This window comes from Callospermophilus lateralis, chromosome 10, assembly GCF_048772815.1.
Source record: "Callospermophilus lateralis isolate mCalLat2 chromosome 10, mCalLat2.hap1, whole genome shotgun sequence".
Classification (NCBI taxonomy): Eukaryota; Metazoa; Chordata; class Mammalia; order Rodentia; family Sciuridae; genus Callospermophilus; species Callospermophilus lateralis.
In genome coordinates, this window is record NC_135314.1 from 4,360,438 (window position 1) to 4,375,937 (window position 15,500).

The following is a 15,500-nucleotide window of genomic DNA, read 5'->3' on the forward strand; positions in this document are numbered from 1 at the left end:
TTGCACTGATGGTGTAAAAGAGATGGTGGGTGTGTGTGTCAGTGTTCTACAGACAGACTGAAACAATAAAGTGGGGAGTGCCAGAGAAGAATGAGGGGGGCGGAGATTAGGATCATACAGATAATTATGACAGGTACCCATACATTTTAAAAAACTGGCTCATGTGATTGTGACAGTTGGCAAGCCTAAAAGCTGCAGGGCAGACCCTTAGGCTGGAGACCCAGGAAAGAGATGATGTTGAAGCCTGGAATATAAAGGCCATCTGCTTTACTCACAGTCGACTGATTTAAGTAGTGATTTCATCTAGAAACAGCAGTATCTAAAGTGATATCTAGACTGATCTTTGGCCAAACAGCTGGGCATGCAGGCGGGCCTGAGGTGATGTCAACCACACAGTGGGTAAAGTGCTCAGCCTGAACAAAGCCCGTGGTACCACACTTAATGGCAGCCATTGGATCCTTCACTGCTGTGCATGTGCAGTAAAAAAGTAGAAGAAAAAAAAGAAGGCATGAAAGGAAGCTGTTTTATTTAAGAATATTTGAAATTATACAGAATAATGAATGTTGCTCAACGTCGGCCCTTAAGCTCATGTCCTTGGCTGTTTGGGTGACAGGCCAGGAGAGCACAGAGGCCCTCCTGCCACAGGCGCAATGAGGTTCTTGTCTCGGAGACAAGTGCTTCGGTGATGGTTCGAGTTGCCAGCTAAACTATCCACAGTGGTTTTTTCACTCATCTTCCCCTGAAGGAACTGCTGAAAAACCAGTTACTCAGGCTCTGGAATGTGGCAGACCCTCCCATGAAGATGAGCGCATTGAGTGTCTCCAAAGAAAACAACTGACAGTTTTTGTTTCCGATGATAAATTTCAATTAAAATTTTAAAAAATAGGGGCTGGGATTGTGGCTCAGCGGTAGAGCGCTCGCCTAGTGTGGGCAGGACCCGGGTTCGATCCTCAGCACCACATAAAAATAAAGGCATTGTGTTGTATCCATCTACACCTAAAAAATAAATATTTTAAAAAAATTAAAAAAAAATATATTGAACTTGGCATTTTCCTAATATTCTTCTGATGTTTCACTAATAATTATCCTATTTTGTTATTGCATACGTGTAGTTCTGTGAATTGGCATTTTCTGATGATGAATGCACGACGTTACAGAAATGATGAGCCAAAGGGCCGCGCTGAGTGTGCAGCAGCCCAGTGGGTTTTGATGTGACACAGTACAGAAAGGCATTGCTTCTGACCCCTCCGCCCAGCAGGTGGGGAGGGTGGCCTCATGCCTGGGAACTGGACTTCAAGGACAAGGCTCCTAAGGGAAGGGTTTTTCCCAAGGCAACCTAGGGGCTAGGCTGAGCTAGTCTAGCTTTGTCTAATTCTAAGAGTCAGAAAAAGTTTGGATGAGGGAGAGTTTTCTGAGAGGCTGTTGGGTCATTCCCTTGACCCAAACCCTGGGGCGTGCGAGGGAGTGCCTGCATCCCTGGGTGAACTAGGAACGGACACGCGCCTGCCGCTGCCACTCCTGCTCATCTGCGTGTCCTGTATGCAGTGCCATCTTCTTTCCACGTCCTTCCTTTCACTGCTGGCTGTCTGCCTGGTGTCCATGCTCCAGCCTGGTGTTTTGTGGACCTAGAACATTCTAGAGAAAGGCTCCATTTGCCTCTTTGGGTGTAATGCCAATTTGTGGATCGATCTGTCGGGCCACGGGGTGGAAGGGGTCCCCGGAGTGCACATATGGGCGTGAGCTTCCTTTCTAGAGAAGAAAACCACAGAGAGCCAGGCGGCCCCTGTTTGCCGTGGGTTCTGGAAGGGGAGCTGTATTGGTCGGGCCTTTGGCCTGAGGGTCAAGAGAGACAGCAGCAGCATAGGCAGACCTTGAAGCTGCTGGGAGGGAAAGTTGTTCCAATGTCCAGAAATGGCACTCCTGGACCCTGGCCTGGGCGGGAGGCCGGCAGAGTCCTCACACAGAGGTCCTAATCAGAGCAAGGCCCTTTGGCTTCACTTCCCCCGAGTCGCTTTCTAGCCAGATTGACCCAACGACATTCTGACTTTCTTGTTTTGGCCCCTTGCCCCACCAGCAACCCACCACATGACTATCTTTCCAGCCATGTCCACTGGAACGTGCCCAGGCTGACCACTGCCCCGCCGTGCTTCCCATCCTACGTCCCTTTCCTGGCCAGCCTCCTCTTTCCTGGTCTTTCAGTGATACCTTCCTGTGGACCACTCGGGCCCCAGCTCCCCAGCAGCTGCTCTTCTGACGTCAGTCCTGCTCAGCTGAGCCACCTCAGGGCCCTTTCTCTCTCTCTCTCTCTTTTAAGAGAGAGAGAATTTTTTAAATATTTATTTTTTAGTTTTCGGCGAACACAACATCTTTGTATGTGGTGCTGAGGATCGACCCACGCGTGCCAGGCGAGGGCGCTACATCTCGAGCCACATTCCCAGCCCCAAGGGCCCTTTCTCTTGATTCTCCTGCCAGGAATGTTGACTGCCCCGTGCAGCGGGACACCCACACCATTCTCTGTCTCCTACCTTGCTTAATTTTCCTCCACAGCATTACTGTCATCTGCTTTTTAATATTCTCAAGGATTTCTATATTCTCTCTCACTTTTTATTTATTGATTGATTTTTCTCCTCTGCTACAGTAAGACCCCAGTGTGGGCAGGACATTTGTCTGTTTTGTTCACAGCCTGGGATATAGAAATATGATTTTATTTATGATTATTTTTACTTGACAAACACATATATATATCGCAGATGCTCAATAAATACTTGCCAAATAAACAAATTCACCCACAAAGCCTCCTTCTTCTCTTACGCGTAACAACAGGGGCTCCTGAGACCCGCCTCCTTGTATTCACATGGCCCCTCTCCTCGTCCTCCCCTGCATGGCCATACCCCACGACTTAGTGCTTTTTTAGAGGGTGTTCTGGGCTGGGATCTCTCTCTCTCTCTCTCTCTCTCTCTCTCTCTCTCTCTCTCTCTCTCTCACACACACACACACACACACACACTCACTCACACACACAGTGAACACATTTTACTTGACCCAGAATGACAGGTCACCAGCTCACCAGCCAAATCAGAGTAGACGTCCACTCCCTCTCCAGGGAATTCTCAAGCCAGCAGGAGTGGATAAGAGGAAGAAGGACACATTTTACAATTCACTAGCACTTTAACCATGGCAACTTTTTAAAAAACAACTATTTTAATTTTAACTATGGCAGCAATGTTTGTCTGTAACAGAAAATTCAAAAATCGTGGAAATTCCACTTTTTATGGTACTTGATAAACACATACCTAATGCTTACCTTGGATTAGGCACTTGTCACAACCACTCTGTAAGGTCAGTGCTGTCCTAATCTTCATCTTTAGAAGAAGAAACGAGGCACAGAGGCCGAGCAGTCTGCCGGAGGCCACACACTGTCAGAAGTACAGGTGGACAGGTGAGAGTCACACTTCCAGAGGCTGCACTCTTGGACACCCTGGAGGGGAAAATAAAAATCACGCGTGTTATTCAGAGATAGCAGCATTCAGAGTTGTATATTTCTCTTTTTTTCTGAGATTTTTCCTTTCTCCCTCTTTCTGTGGACCAATTCTGGGTCTTGTTGCAGATTGTTGTTTGTTTGTAACTCACTTCATTAGCATACACTGGATTCGCATCTCGCCAGGTCATTCAATAACTGCAAAGCAGGATTTCTGGGGGCTGATGCCACCCTGTCCTCTGCTGTCTCATATGGCTGACGTGACCAGCTCTGTTTGATTGCTGAGGCTGCAGGTGGCTTTGTGAGCCGTCCTCTGCCCTGAGCCTGACGCCCCACACAGAGAGCTCTGAGCTCTGCCTCTCTGGTTTCAAGGGGATCATCATGATGAGAGCAGGGCTTATTTACTTATTTATTTATGTTTTGTATTTATGTATCTGTGACACTATTACATCTGGATCCAAGTGTGAACTTCCCTCACTGTCCAATGACAGTGCAGACAAGGACACCCTCATTTACTTAACGTCCAGCGAATCCACATTTATCACTGGCCCACTTCTTGTTGAAAGTGAGTAATAGCCTGACAGGAGCAGTCTCCATGGGAAAGGGTAACCTTCATACCAGCCTTCGTTCCATCTCCCGGTTTCCACCTTAATCTGCACGTGTGTCGTGGAGAGACCTACCTACTTAAGCACATTTCCCAGGTGCAGGAGCCATCTCTAGAGCACATTAGCCATTTTAATGGAAATGCGGCTAAAATCAAGCTTCTGTAGGGCCCGACCTGGGCTTCCTGCAGCCTTCCGGGGGCTTGGAGAGCAGGCAGCTGTGACGGGCACTGCACCAGCGCTGGTTAAGTGGATGTGGAGGTGGAGGTGGCTAGGCAGCCCCCCTCCCACCCCAGTCTTCAGGTCCCTTGAGACTCCTCAGCCTCTCGCCTTTCTCTGCGCCTCTCCCTCCCTGTCTGTGCCCAGAGCCAGTGAGTGAGCGGAGCCTGGGACAGTGAGGCTCCAGGACTGCCGGGAGAGGCGCCCACTCTTGGGTCCTCTCTGCATGCCGTCAGCTGCCCTCGTGCCACAGCAGCCTCTTGGCCTCAGTCTCCATCTGATGGGGGTGATGAGGAACGAGCCCTGTGGACCACGCGGTCAGCAAGGTGCTTTTCACACACATGCTACAAAATAGCCAGGCAACCACACCCAGTGGCCTCTCTGGAGTGGTTTCTCTGATGTGTTGGGCTCACGGTTGGGATGACAGGGCTGTGGCCGGCTGACTCACAGAAAGGAGCCTGCAGCTGCAGGTGCACAGGGGTCGGCACCATTTCCACGGCCGTCGTTCATGTGCACACAGATGCTGTTGCAGTTCATAAAGCAGCAGTGACCCGAATGATGGCCTTGACATTTTTAAAGGAAGTCAGTATTGATTAAATGGGAACAGGGGTGACAGCCAGGACAGAAGGGGATCTCCGAGAAGTCCAAGCCCTGCCCAGGGGCAGAGGTGGCTTCTCAAAGCTGGGACTCTACATAGAGGAAACGGGGCTACTACTTTGTGTTGGGGACAGCAGGGCTGCAGCTGGTAGGCATGACCCAATTTGCTGCCTTATCCTCACTGGTCTACAGGGGGCTTGGGGTCTTCCAGGAACCTGTGCCCAGCAGGATCAGAGTGCAAGAGACTCGAGGGAGGAATATCTGTGGAGCAGGAACAGAAGAGGAGGCCCAGGAGGCAGGAAGGGCTCCAGGACCCCATGGGCTCCAAAGCCTGCAGGGTAGGGCCAGGAGGTAGGAACAGGTACAGAACACCTGGGAGTGGCTGCGACTCCCAGAAATTCTTAGCAGGCTACAAGAACCCAGAGCAGAGCTCTCCTTATAGGAGGCTGAGGAGGGAGGAGGTGGGCTGGCTCTTGCACCCACCAGAGCTGGCCTCTGAGCCCAGCCTGAAGCAGCAGGTGGGCCAAGTGGTTAAGTGGACGTGGCGGTAGGGGTGGTGCCAGTGGCGCTGCTCACTGCAGCTGACGAGGAGAGTGACTGTGGAGTGTGGCCTGGCGTGGGGTGTGGCTCTGCTAGGCACAGGAGCCCTTGGGACATGGGAGCACAGGGACTCTCCCTGTCTTCTCAGAGCTCGTCCTGAACTGACCTCAGGTGCCAGGTGCTCGCTGCAGGCAAACTCCCATCTGTCCTCTCCCAGGAATTCTGGTCCAGGCTAGAGAAGGGGCCGTGGTGCTAAAGCAGCAATGGCCACAGGAAGGAGGAAGGTGTGTTGGAAGGGCATTATTTTCCAGCCTCACCATCACCAAGAAAGGGCCCATAGCCCAGAGCTGGAACACTGAGTGACATCCCTCAAAGCAGGAGAAAGGGGCTCAGGGCCAAGGGTGGGCAGAGCTGGTGCAACTGAGAAGCCACTGACAGCTGAATGATTACCAGGACCAACAGCTTCTCCTTGCTGCCTCTTCTTTTTCAGGGACACTGGGTAAATTTCCGTGGTCTTGCACAGAGAAGCAATTGCTGTGGAGCCGGCCGGGCCAGCTGGGCTGTGTGACACGCCCTCGATGACACAGTGGCTCCTGCAGCTGGGCGATGCACAAGCTGACCCTCTGCCTCTGCCCAAGCCCCTGGCCAGCCTGGGCCTGAGCTGAGCCGTGCCTGTGACGTGGTGGGGCCTCAGCTCAGAGGATGAGCTTAGTGTCTCGAGCTTTTGCATCCTTCATCTTTCCAGAACTGGGAAGCAGTTCCAAACAGGTGGTCACACCAGGGCCTGGCCTCTGTCTTTGGCTCCTTCTTAACTGAAAAGCTGTCATTCACATTGTGTCCAGGCTGATAGTACAAGGATCCCCCTACCACTGTCCCTTCACCTGAAACCTGCTCCTTCTGGTGCCACCCCTGGCATCCGGCTCCCCCCTGTCTGAAAACCTCCTGGTCCCGCCCTTCCCTGTGGATGTCTCTGCTTAGCACTTTCCTCACTCAGTAGGTTTATCTGTCACTTGCTGTGGATGATGAATCCTGGGACATGTTGGTATGGTTTATTTGTTAATTTTTCTCATAAATGAATTGTTCATCCACAATTGTTAATATTGGATTTTGTTTGAGTTTATTGGACACATCACCATGATCAAAGTTCCTATTTCATTAGTTGCCGTTGCTGAATTCCAAACGTGTATAACTGAGCCCAACACAGACAAAGTTCACTCTCCCACATATTGCTACTGTCAAACCCATCATTAGTGGACTGATAAATCATCCCCAAAACTTGCGTGCACAACAGGTCACATGCTCTGCAGTTAGGCTTCGAGCTTCGAGCCCTCTTCTAGAATAATTTGCTATGGAAAGCCCATTTCCCTGAGCTGTAACAATCTTTTTATTTAAAAAAATTTTTTTGCAAATTTTTATCATGGTAAAATACACATAACTTTAAGTTTCCTACTTTCACTGTTTCCAGGTGAAATTGAAGTTGAGCACATTCTCATTTTTGTGCTGTTATCACCTCCATCCAGCTCCACAACTTTTCCAACCCTCCCCCACCATCCCGCTCCTTCTGCATATTAAACATTTTCCATCTTGTTCAACACATGCACCAAAAGGCTAGGACACATGTCACTTGGCTAAACGGGACCCTTTTTGAACACTCATATCTGAAGAATCTCTTACAACTGCCCCTAAGCCATGATGTACCTATCCTCAAATGTCCGTTTTAGGGTTTGGTTTTTTGCATTCTCATTTTTCAGATCTAGTTACTGGTGAGTGGACTGCTGCTACCGATCTTGGCAATGCCTATGTGGCTTGGTGAGGTTGGGCCCCGGCCCCTTCAGTCCTGGGAAGTGAGCCCTGTCCCAGTGGGGCCACACCTAAGGTCCCCTCCAACACGCCCCTTTCCTTTGCTGTCTTCATACACAGCCCCTGGAAATGCCATCTCCAGTCTCCATGGTGAAAGCCCCGTGGTAAAACATGTCCTTGGGTAAAACCAAAGAGCTTCCTGCTCACGGTGGGCGAGCATAAGAGGAGAAGGATCCCTAGACAATCTGGCACAGTAGACTGGCTTCTGTGGGCACCACGGAGTCACAGTGATTCCCAAGTGCCATGCGGCCAGACCAGAAATCTCAGGGACAGACATTTAGCAGGTGAAGTTGCCAGCATTCTTGGGCTTAGACCAGCATGGGGCCAAATCTCTTAGAACTGTTGTGCTTGTGGTCAGGCCGCGGCTCCGATGCCTAGCCACTACCCCACCATCCAGGGCCGTCTGCATCACCCTTCCAAGCCTTAGGATTCCCACCCGTCTGACCTGGCTGGTTCCCCCTGACCCTCGACACAGCCTGAGGGCCTCCTTGGGGCCTGCCTCACATATACACTCAGGTGGTATTTGTCTATGTGGGTAGTTTTGACTTCTCCAACGACAGGCAGGTGACAGCCATCAAGGCAGGAACCATCTGCCTCTAGTTTCAGCAGAGGTTCCCAGCACCCTGCTGCATGAGTGACAGGTGGGCTGGCAGCCACTCCAGGGCTGCATGAGTGACAGGTGGGCTGGCAGCCACTCCAGGGCTGCTGGAAATACACGGGCAGAGCTGAGTCCCCTGAAGGCTAAGAGGCCTCAGTGGTCAAACCATCCCAGTGTCTTCCCTTCCAGAGGGGGTGCCTCGGTCCAGCCCTCAAGTTTGGGCCTGGATTTTAGATTCCTCACCCAGAATGATGGTGCCTTGTCTTCTCCTTGGCTGGGCACTTTGCATGCAGTTTGGTTACACTGTGAAAGGAAATCTCTGGACCAAGATAGGTCCCTTCAAAAATCTTTTTCTGATTTTCTCTTATTAGTCTGTCTTTTGTCACAGAGACCCATTTCAATTAAGAATTTGTGAGGGTGGAGGAACAAATTAGCTTTCCCTATAGTTCATATGTGATTCACAAAAAGACTGGTTTCTTTTCTTTCCAATTTTGCATTTATCTTAAGCATCCTATTAGAATCCTGCCCTCTTTATATGACATCATGAAAATAAGCCCTGGAGAGTTGAAGGTAGTGGGAAAATGTAACTGTCCTCAATACCTGGGGGCTAACACAGGATGAGCCCGAGACGCTGACGAGGCATCTGCTGTTTGGCAATGACAGCTCTAGAGAAGGAACAACGGCTGTGCTACCAAGAGCCTGCTCCACGTTCCGGGTTTGGTAGCTGCAGGTCTGGGATGACCTGGGCCATTTCAACAGAGGACGGTCATTGAGGGACAATAAGATTGTATGAAGATGAAATGTTATATTCTTATCCTGCTCTTGGAGGCAAAGGGAGAGTGCAGCCATAGCCTAAACAGGAATCCCTAGAGATTCTAGGCACGACCAGCATGTGCTTCAGGTTTACAAATGCAAGAGGGATGAGGCTTTGGCGGTTGCTATGGTCTGAATGTGTCCTCCCAGATTCATGGGTCAGAAACTTAATCCCCCATGCAACAGTGTTGGGAGGTGGGGCTTTGGGGAAGGGTTTAGATCAGGAGGGTGGGGTCCTCAAGAAGGAAGAGTGTCCTGAGAAAGGGGCTTGATGGAGAGCAATTGGCCTTCCGCCTTCCACGCACCATCTTGGATACAGACGGCGGCCCTCAGCAGAGGCCAGCACCTTGCTCTGGACCTCTCGGCCTCCAGAGCTATGAGATGCATTTCTTTTGGTTCTGAATGACCCATGCCCAGGTATTCTGTTAGAGCAGCACAAACAGGCTGAGACTGGTGCAGCCTGGACAAGGCTACTGAGAAGTTTCTCTCTCTGCAAGTGGTGTGGATGGCTTCATGCTCAGCATGTGTTCTCCCTTTAATTCTGGGGCTTTTGCTTTATTTTTTTGCTAGAGGTGCAAATGAATACACAGTCACCATGACACTCACTATGCCTCTTCAGCCACTTCCTGTGTGGTCAAAGCAGGTACAACCTGTGTGTGAAGTGCCACACCCCAAAGCTATTGCAGGAGCACAGAACCAGTGCAGCCAGACCCTTTACCAAGGAGTTGGTGAGAGCCACGACCCTTGAAGCTCGGTGCCACCTTGCCTGCAACCTAACTTAGCTCCCTGAGTGGGTTTTGCCCATAGAAGGTGACTTCAACTGAAATCTGAAAACTAGTTCGATGACATGTTGAATTCTTAGGCTTGCCCTCGCTGAATGGACCCTTTGGATACTGAATACTGAGGCCTCTTTAAGATGGGCCCTGTGCATTTGGTAATCGAATCTTTCTCTGGAGCTTCCAAAGAGAAGACTCAACACAGCAAATCTGCACTGGCCTTTTATGGACGTGATCTGCTGGCGTCATTTATATTCCTGTCATATGCTCTCAATGCTCCATGTGGGAGGCCCCTGGCATCCTCTGAGTGCCCGAGCCGGGGCGAGCTCCATGGCATTCTTACAGAGAGACTGTGTCAGCGGCAAAGGGGAAACTGGTGAATCCCTAATATTCTAGTGACATTGGTAAAGAGGCCGAGGCTGCCCGCACGCACATCTGGCCTTGATTTACTCAGGTGGGCATAGAAGGCCGTTGTCCCTAGGCAGGAGAAGGGGCACACTGAAGTGACAGACTGAGAATTCAGTACTCCCTGGGGGTCAGTGGTTATTTGGGGAGAAGCGAAGTTGGAAGGGATAAGAGTGAGGACAGTTGTTGTGGACTTTGTTCCTCCCAGGATAGTGGCATCGGTCACGATCCCCCGCAGAGGGCACGCCAATGCTTGGAACCCAAGAAAGGAGGTTGTAACTGAGTTCCTGCAATTCCTAGGAGCTTAACCACTCCAGTAGCTTTGTACCACCTGGAGGCATAGGACCAGTAGTGGATCAGGGGAGCCACCAACCATCAGGATCCCTTGGTTCTCACATGATTGTGGTGTTTGTCCCCAGCCCCAAGTGCATAAGCCCACAGGGCCTGATTTCACTGCTTGCAGGTCGAAGCACCTGTGCATACCTATCTGCCCCCAGTCCATGGCATGTGTGGTAGGCACCGCCATCAGCATCACCATCCCCATCAGCTCATCACACGGCTGCCCAGGCTTTCCTCCTGCAGGATTACTTGCACCGTCTCCTATCAGAGTAAAAATAATGGTGGAAGTCATATGCTTCTGTCCCGTGGAAAATGTACAAGCCCTCAGCACATGCGAAAGGTCTAAAAAGCTTAACAATTAAATTTGCTAGTAAAAAAGATACAAGATAAGATAGCATGGATCAGGACTTTTCAAAATGAGATATTAAGAGCATTGTATGAAACAGCATGGCAGGAAACTGAACATTAACTTGAAAACACCACACTGTGGCCAATTTCTAGGTGACGTCATATATTGGAGCCTATGTGCCTAATAAATAAAATACAAAATGAAACACACTTTTGGGTAGAACTACCTAATTTAGTTTGGACAAAATTACCAGTAAGTCAAATGTACCAAAGACTCAATTCCGAACCACAGGCCTTAAGATTTTAAAGCAATCAGAGGAGTATGTGCCCGGGCTCTACCTGCAGCGCCAGGGTGGGATCAGGCACACCAATGCCACTTCTGCTGGGGACACAGAGCCTTGCTGGGGCCTGGATGTGGGGAGCTCTAGGGAGTTCTGAGAGCAGAGGGGAGCCAAGAGGAATGCTGGGTTGTGCTTTCCGTGGCTGTGGACATGAACTCCCAAGCAGGACTGGTTCGAGGTTCTAGGGTGTCTGATGTCCTCCAGCACAATGCCGATATGGATGTGAAAGTCCAAGGGGCAGGAGGGACCTGGCCAGTGCCAGCTCCACACTGGCAGCTGCTGTTGGCCAGCATCCACTTTGGGGCACACGGCCTCTGGTGCACTTTGCTTCTGAGTCAAACAGAAGCTGCTTTTCGATGCTTTCCTTGGCCTCTGTTCTCCTTACGGAGTAGACCTCTTAAAGGTCCGGCAAGTGCTGACCTGAAACAAATAAGATTGGGAGGAAGACACAGGGCGATGATTCTAGAGCAAAATCAAGAACAACACAAAGCCACCACCTGCTGTGCTCTGGAGCCATCTGAGACCCTGGTTTCTTGGCCGTGAATGAGTTGGAAGATGATGTCTGTGATGAACTTAGGTTGGGGCAGGGTACAAATCTTTGGTGTTGACATTTGGCAGTTTGGAGCCTAAAATTTCTTACTGCATCATTTAAAATAGAAATTAAATTATTTCAACTGCACGTCTGTGAATATTTGGAACTAATATCTTCAGGCATAAAAATCATGAATGATGAATCCATCACCTCTAACAATTCAAAGATTTTGAATTTGTCAAGATGTGCCCATCTTCAGTCCTGGCTTTATAAAGCATGGGGGCTTCAAATGTGACAAGCTTCCTATCTAGTGTTACTCTACCTAGCACTCACTATTAACCTTAAAAAAGTTTCTATACTATCAAAACTGATGCCCAGAATTATCATCATGGAGCAGAACAAATGGGTGAAACTGGCACCTTGATTGACAGGACACTAAGGCGGACGCCCTGGGCTCATCCCTGGATTGTGTTTTCTTCTTTTTATTTTTCCTTCTCTCAGGTCTTAAGTTTCTTTTCCTTTCTCAGCAAAGACCTACTTTTATATCAATCAAAGCACCTGCTTATGGAGTTATAATGTGCAGTCTCTTCCAGGTATAATTGCAATTTCCCAGCCAGTGGAAGTTCAAGCTGCAGAAATAAAATACTAATTAAGAAATTCTAAGCACCACTGAATTGTCGCTAATGTATCTGGGGGACACAGGCCTACGATCTTGCATCCTTTCATTCTGAAAGACCCTGGCACATGAATCCTGAAGACGGAATCGTGCTCAAAGCGCTTTTGTGGAAGGACTTCAGCGCAGGCTCCTTCACCTAAACCGGCTTCTGTAGTGTTAGGGTTTGGACGTTAGATGTCCTCCAGAAGCTCACGAGAGAGAGAATGCAAGAAAGTTCAGAGGTGAGTTGATAGTCAGGAGCGTGTTAACTGAATCAGTGAATTGCTGTCCCTTAGGGATTCACTGGGTGGCAGCTGTAGGTCCCCGGGGATGTGTCTTTGGGGTATATGATTTATCCTTGTTGAGTGACGTGCTCTCTCTGCTTCCTGGGTGCCGTGTCCCCCGCTGCTTTCCTCTGCCACACATTTCTGCCATGATGTTCTGCCTTGAGGAATGAACCCATTTGGACGGAGGCTTCCAGACCCCGATCCCCCAAATAAACCTTTTCTCCTTAAAATTGATCTTGTCAGTTCTCTTGGTCACAGCAGTGAAAAACCTGACTATAGCATATAGGATAATGGACTGGAAATAAGTCGGCCTCCCGGCAGCGCCTGGCCCACGCTGTCTCCTCAGCTCTGTGGCCTCAGTGAGCCCTCCTGGCTTGTTCTGGATCCGCCCAAGTCCCTGTCCTGCAGTAACTGATTCCCAGCCCCAGGTGGCCGGTGGCCCTCATATCCTGTGCGAGCACTGTATTCATGGTTGATCCACTCCTGGGGTAGATTCACTCCAAGGACCAGTACCTGCCAGTCAGAAAAGTGCCTTTAACATTTTTAAATGGTTGGGAAACTTAAGAAAAACAAAGAATAGTAATAGTTTGAGTTCATTAGTGGAGTTTTGTTGGAGGGTCATGCCATGTAGTTCGCGTGGTGTGGCTGCTTTGGGTGATGGCAGCAGCGTCAAGAGCCACAGGCTTCTTGTCCGTGGGGTCTCTTTCTGCAGTTCCACTCACCTGCACTTGACCACTATCCAAAATAGGCCACGAAAATTCCAGAAATAAACAATTCATAGGTTTTAACTGTGCCACTCGAGTCCTGTGACAAAACCTCTGGCAGTCCGACTTCATCCCAGCTGGGACGGGAATCAGCCCTTTGTCCAAATGCCCACCCTCACCCGCCATGTGCCCACGAATCACTCAGTTCCCCCTCAGCTGCAGCATTACTCTCATCCATCCCCAGGAAACACCTCATCAGGTGCGTCCACCACTGCGTGAACATCACAGAGTCCCCACCACAGGGGGTGTGCTGTCATTGTCACAGGCAATGTCATCGTACAGGAACATGGCTGTATATGTGGTCCATTGTTGATCAAAACATGCCACATGCCGCGTGACTGCACATTCAGGGTGTGGTACTATCTGAACTTTCAGGCGTCCACTGGAGTCTTAGAACGTACTCCTCCAAAATAAGGCCCATGGCTGTGGTTGGGACTGAGATCGCGTAGCCCTCCAGTCCTGGAGCACCCACCACCTGACCCATTAGGAAGGCTTGCCGACCCACCCAGGACATCATTCCCTTCGCCTTCAGCTTTCTGGGTGAGCCCTCCTCCCTCCCAGCTCCTTGCTCCCATCAGGAGAAGCACAGGGAGGCCCCGGTGTGGGGTGTAATGGGAGGTGTAGAAGGGTTCCTAGAAGTGGCTCACAGGTGAACAGGCAGGGTGTGGCTAAGTCGTCGGAAGCATAGTCAAAGCAGTAATAGTGGATATATTTATTTAGTGCTCCCTATTGTCTGAACTTTTACAACAGTCAATTTAATTGTCACTTGAGTAATAAGTGGGAGTCTTTATTATAGCCTTTATAGATGAGAAAGTGCAGGCACAAAGAGGTCAAGGGATTTCCAAAGGAACAGAGGCAGATTTTGAAATCAAGTTAAATGAACTTGGAGACTAAGGTCGTAGCCTCTTTGTCCTGTTGTCTGAGGAGCTATGGTAGGTGACTGTGCAGAGGAATCACTGTATCTTATGTAATCCTTAATTTTCCTATGATATATAGTTAAATCGACACATAGTAATTGTACATTATGGGGTACAGAAAGCATTTCAGTACATGTGTACAGTGTGTAAAGATCAGGTCAGAAGCGTAGACTATATCATGATTTTGCATTGGAGACATTAAAAATCCTTTTATAGGTAGCTGGCCCAAGCCTTCACCATAATCTGCCCAAGCCACAGAGTCAGCCATGCTGCATGGTCAGGCTGAGCTGAACAGTCCGACTGGATTGCTGCTGGGCCTGAGGACACGTGTTCATGCTGCACAGCTCCCACTGCCCCTGCACAGACAGCCCTAGATACTCAAGCTGGAGTTGGGCACAAGGGCAGGCTGCAAGGTGCACAAGGCCCACCTCACACTCCCTGTGCTTCCACTTCCACACAGGGCCCTACCCTCCTGGGTCACACCACACCCACCTGGGCTGCTAGAGGTCCTCCTTCCCCAGGTGGTCCCTGGAGACGGAAGGCTCTCTGACCCTGTCACACATGCATCACTCCCGATCCACTGATTACGTGGCAGAAGCTATTGGGAGCTGTCCTGGGCACTCAGCCAGGGCCAAAGTCAATTCAGCTTTCCAAAATGACACCCCAAGACACAGCTTCAGGGGAGCCCTTTTCTACTAAAGTCCCCTTATGAAAATGTCAGACACAGCTGATCCCCTGATGCACAAACTTCAATGTAGGGTTCTGAGGAATATGAACACAAAGTTACAGATTCCTTCACAGGAACACAGTGCCTCTCCAGCAGCAAACTGCGTAGGAAAAATGATATTGATGAAAGGTCTGATAGAAAGTCAAAAGAATGATGATAAGGAAACATATTTAAGAGAATGCAGATAGATGATTCAGTGAAATTAGAAAAACAATTCATGATATGAATGAGAAATTTAGTAAAGACATGAGATCATGAAAAAAATCAAAGAGAAATCTGGATCTGAACTCAATAAGTCAAATAAAAGTGTTCAACAACAGACAAGATCAAGAGGGAAGGATGTCCAAACCTAAAGACAGGTCTTTTAAAGTTTCCTGGTCAGGAAAATAAAATGAAGACAGTCTCCAAGAACTTTGGGAACCAATAAATAAACAAATATCTGAATTCTGGGGAAAATTGAAGGCAAATAAAAGGGAAAGGCACAGAAAATTGATTCAATGATATAATATCTGAAAACTTCCCTGATCTGTATTCAGACATTCAAATCTAGGTGGCCCATAGGCCCCAGATAGACAGGACTGGTCACCATGGACACTCACCATGACATACTGCAGTTGAGCTGTCAGAAGTACAAGGCAAAAAGAATTCTAAACTGTAAAACTAAAGTAGCAACTCACACTTAGGGAATCCCCACCAGACAAA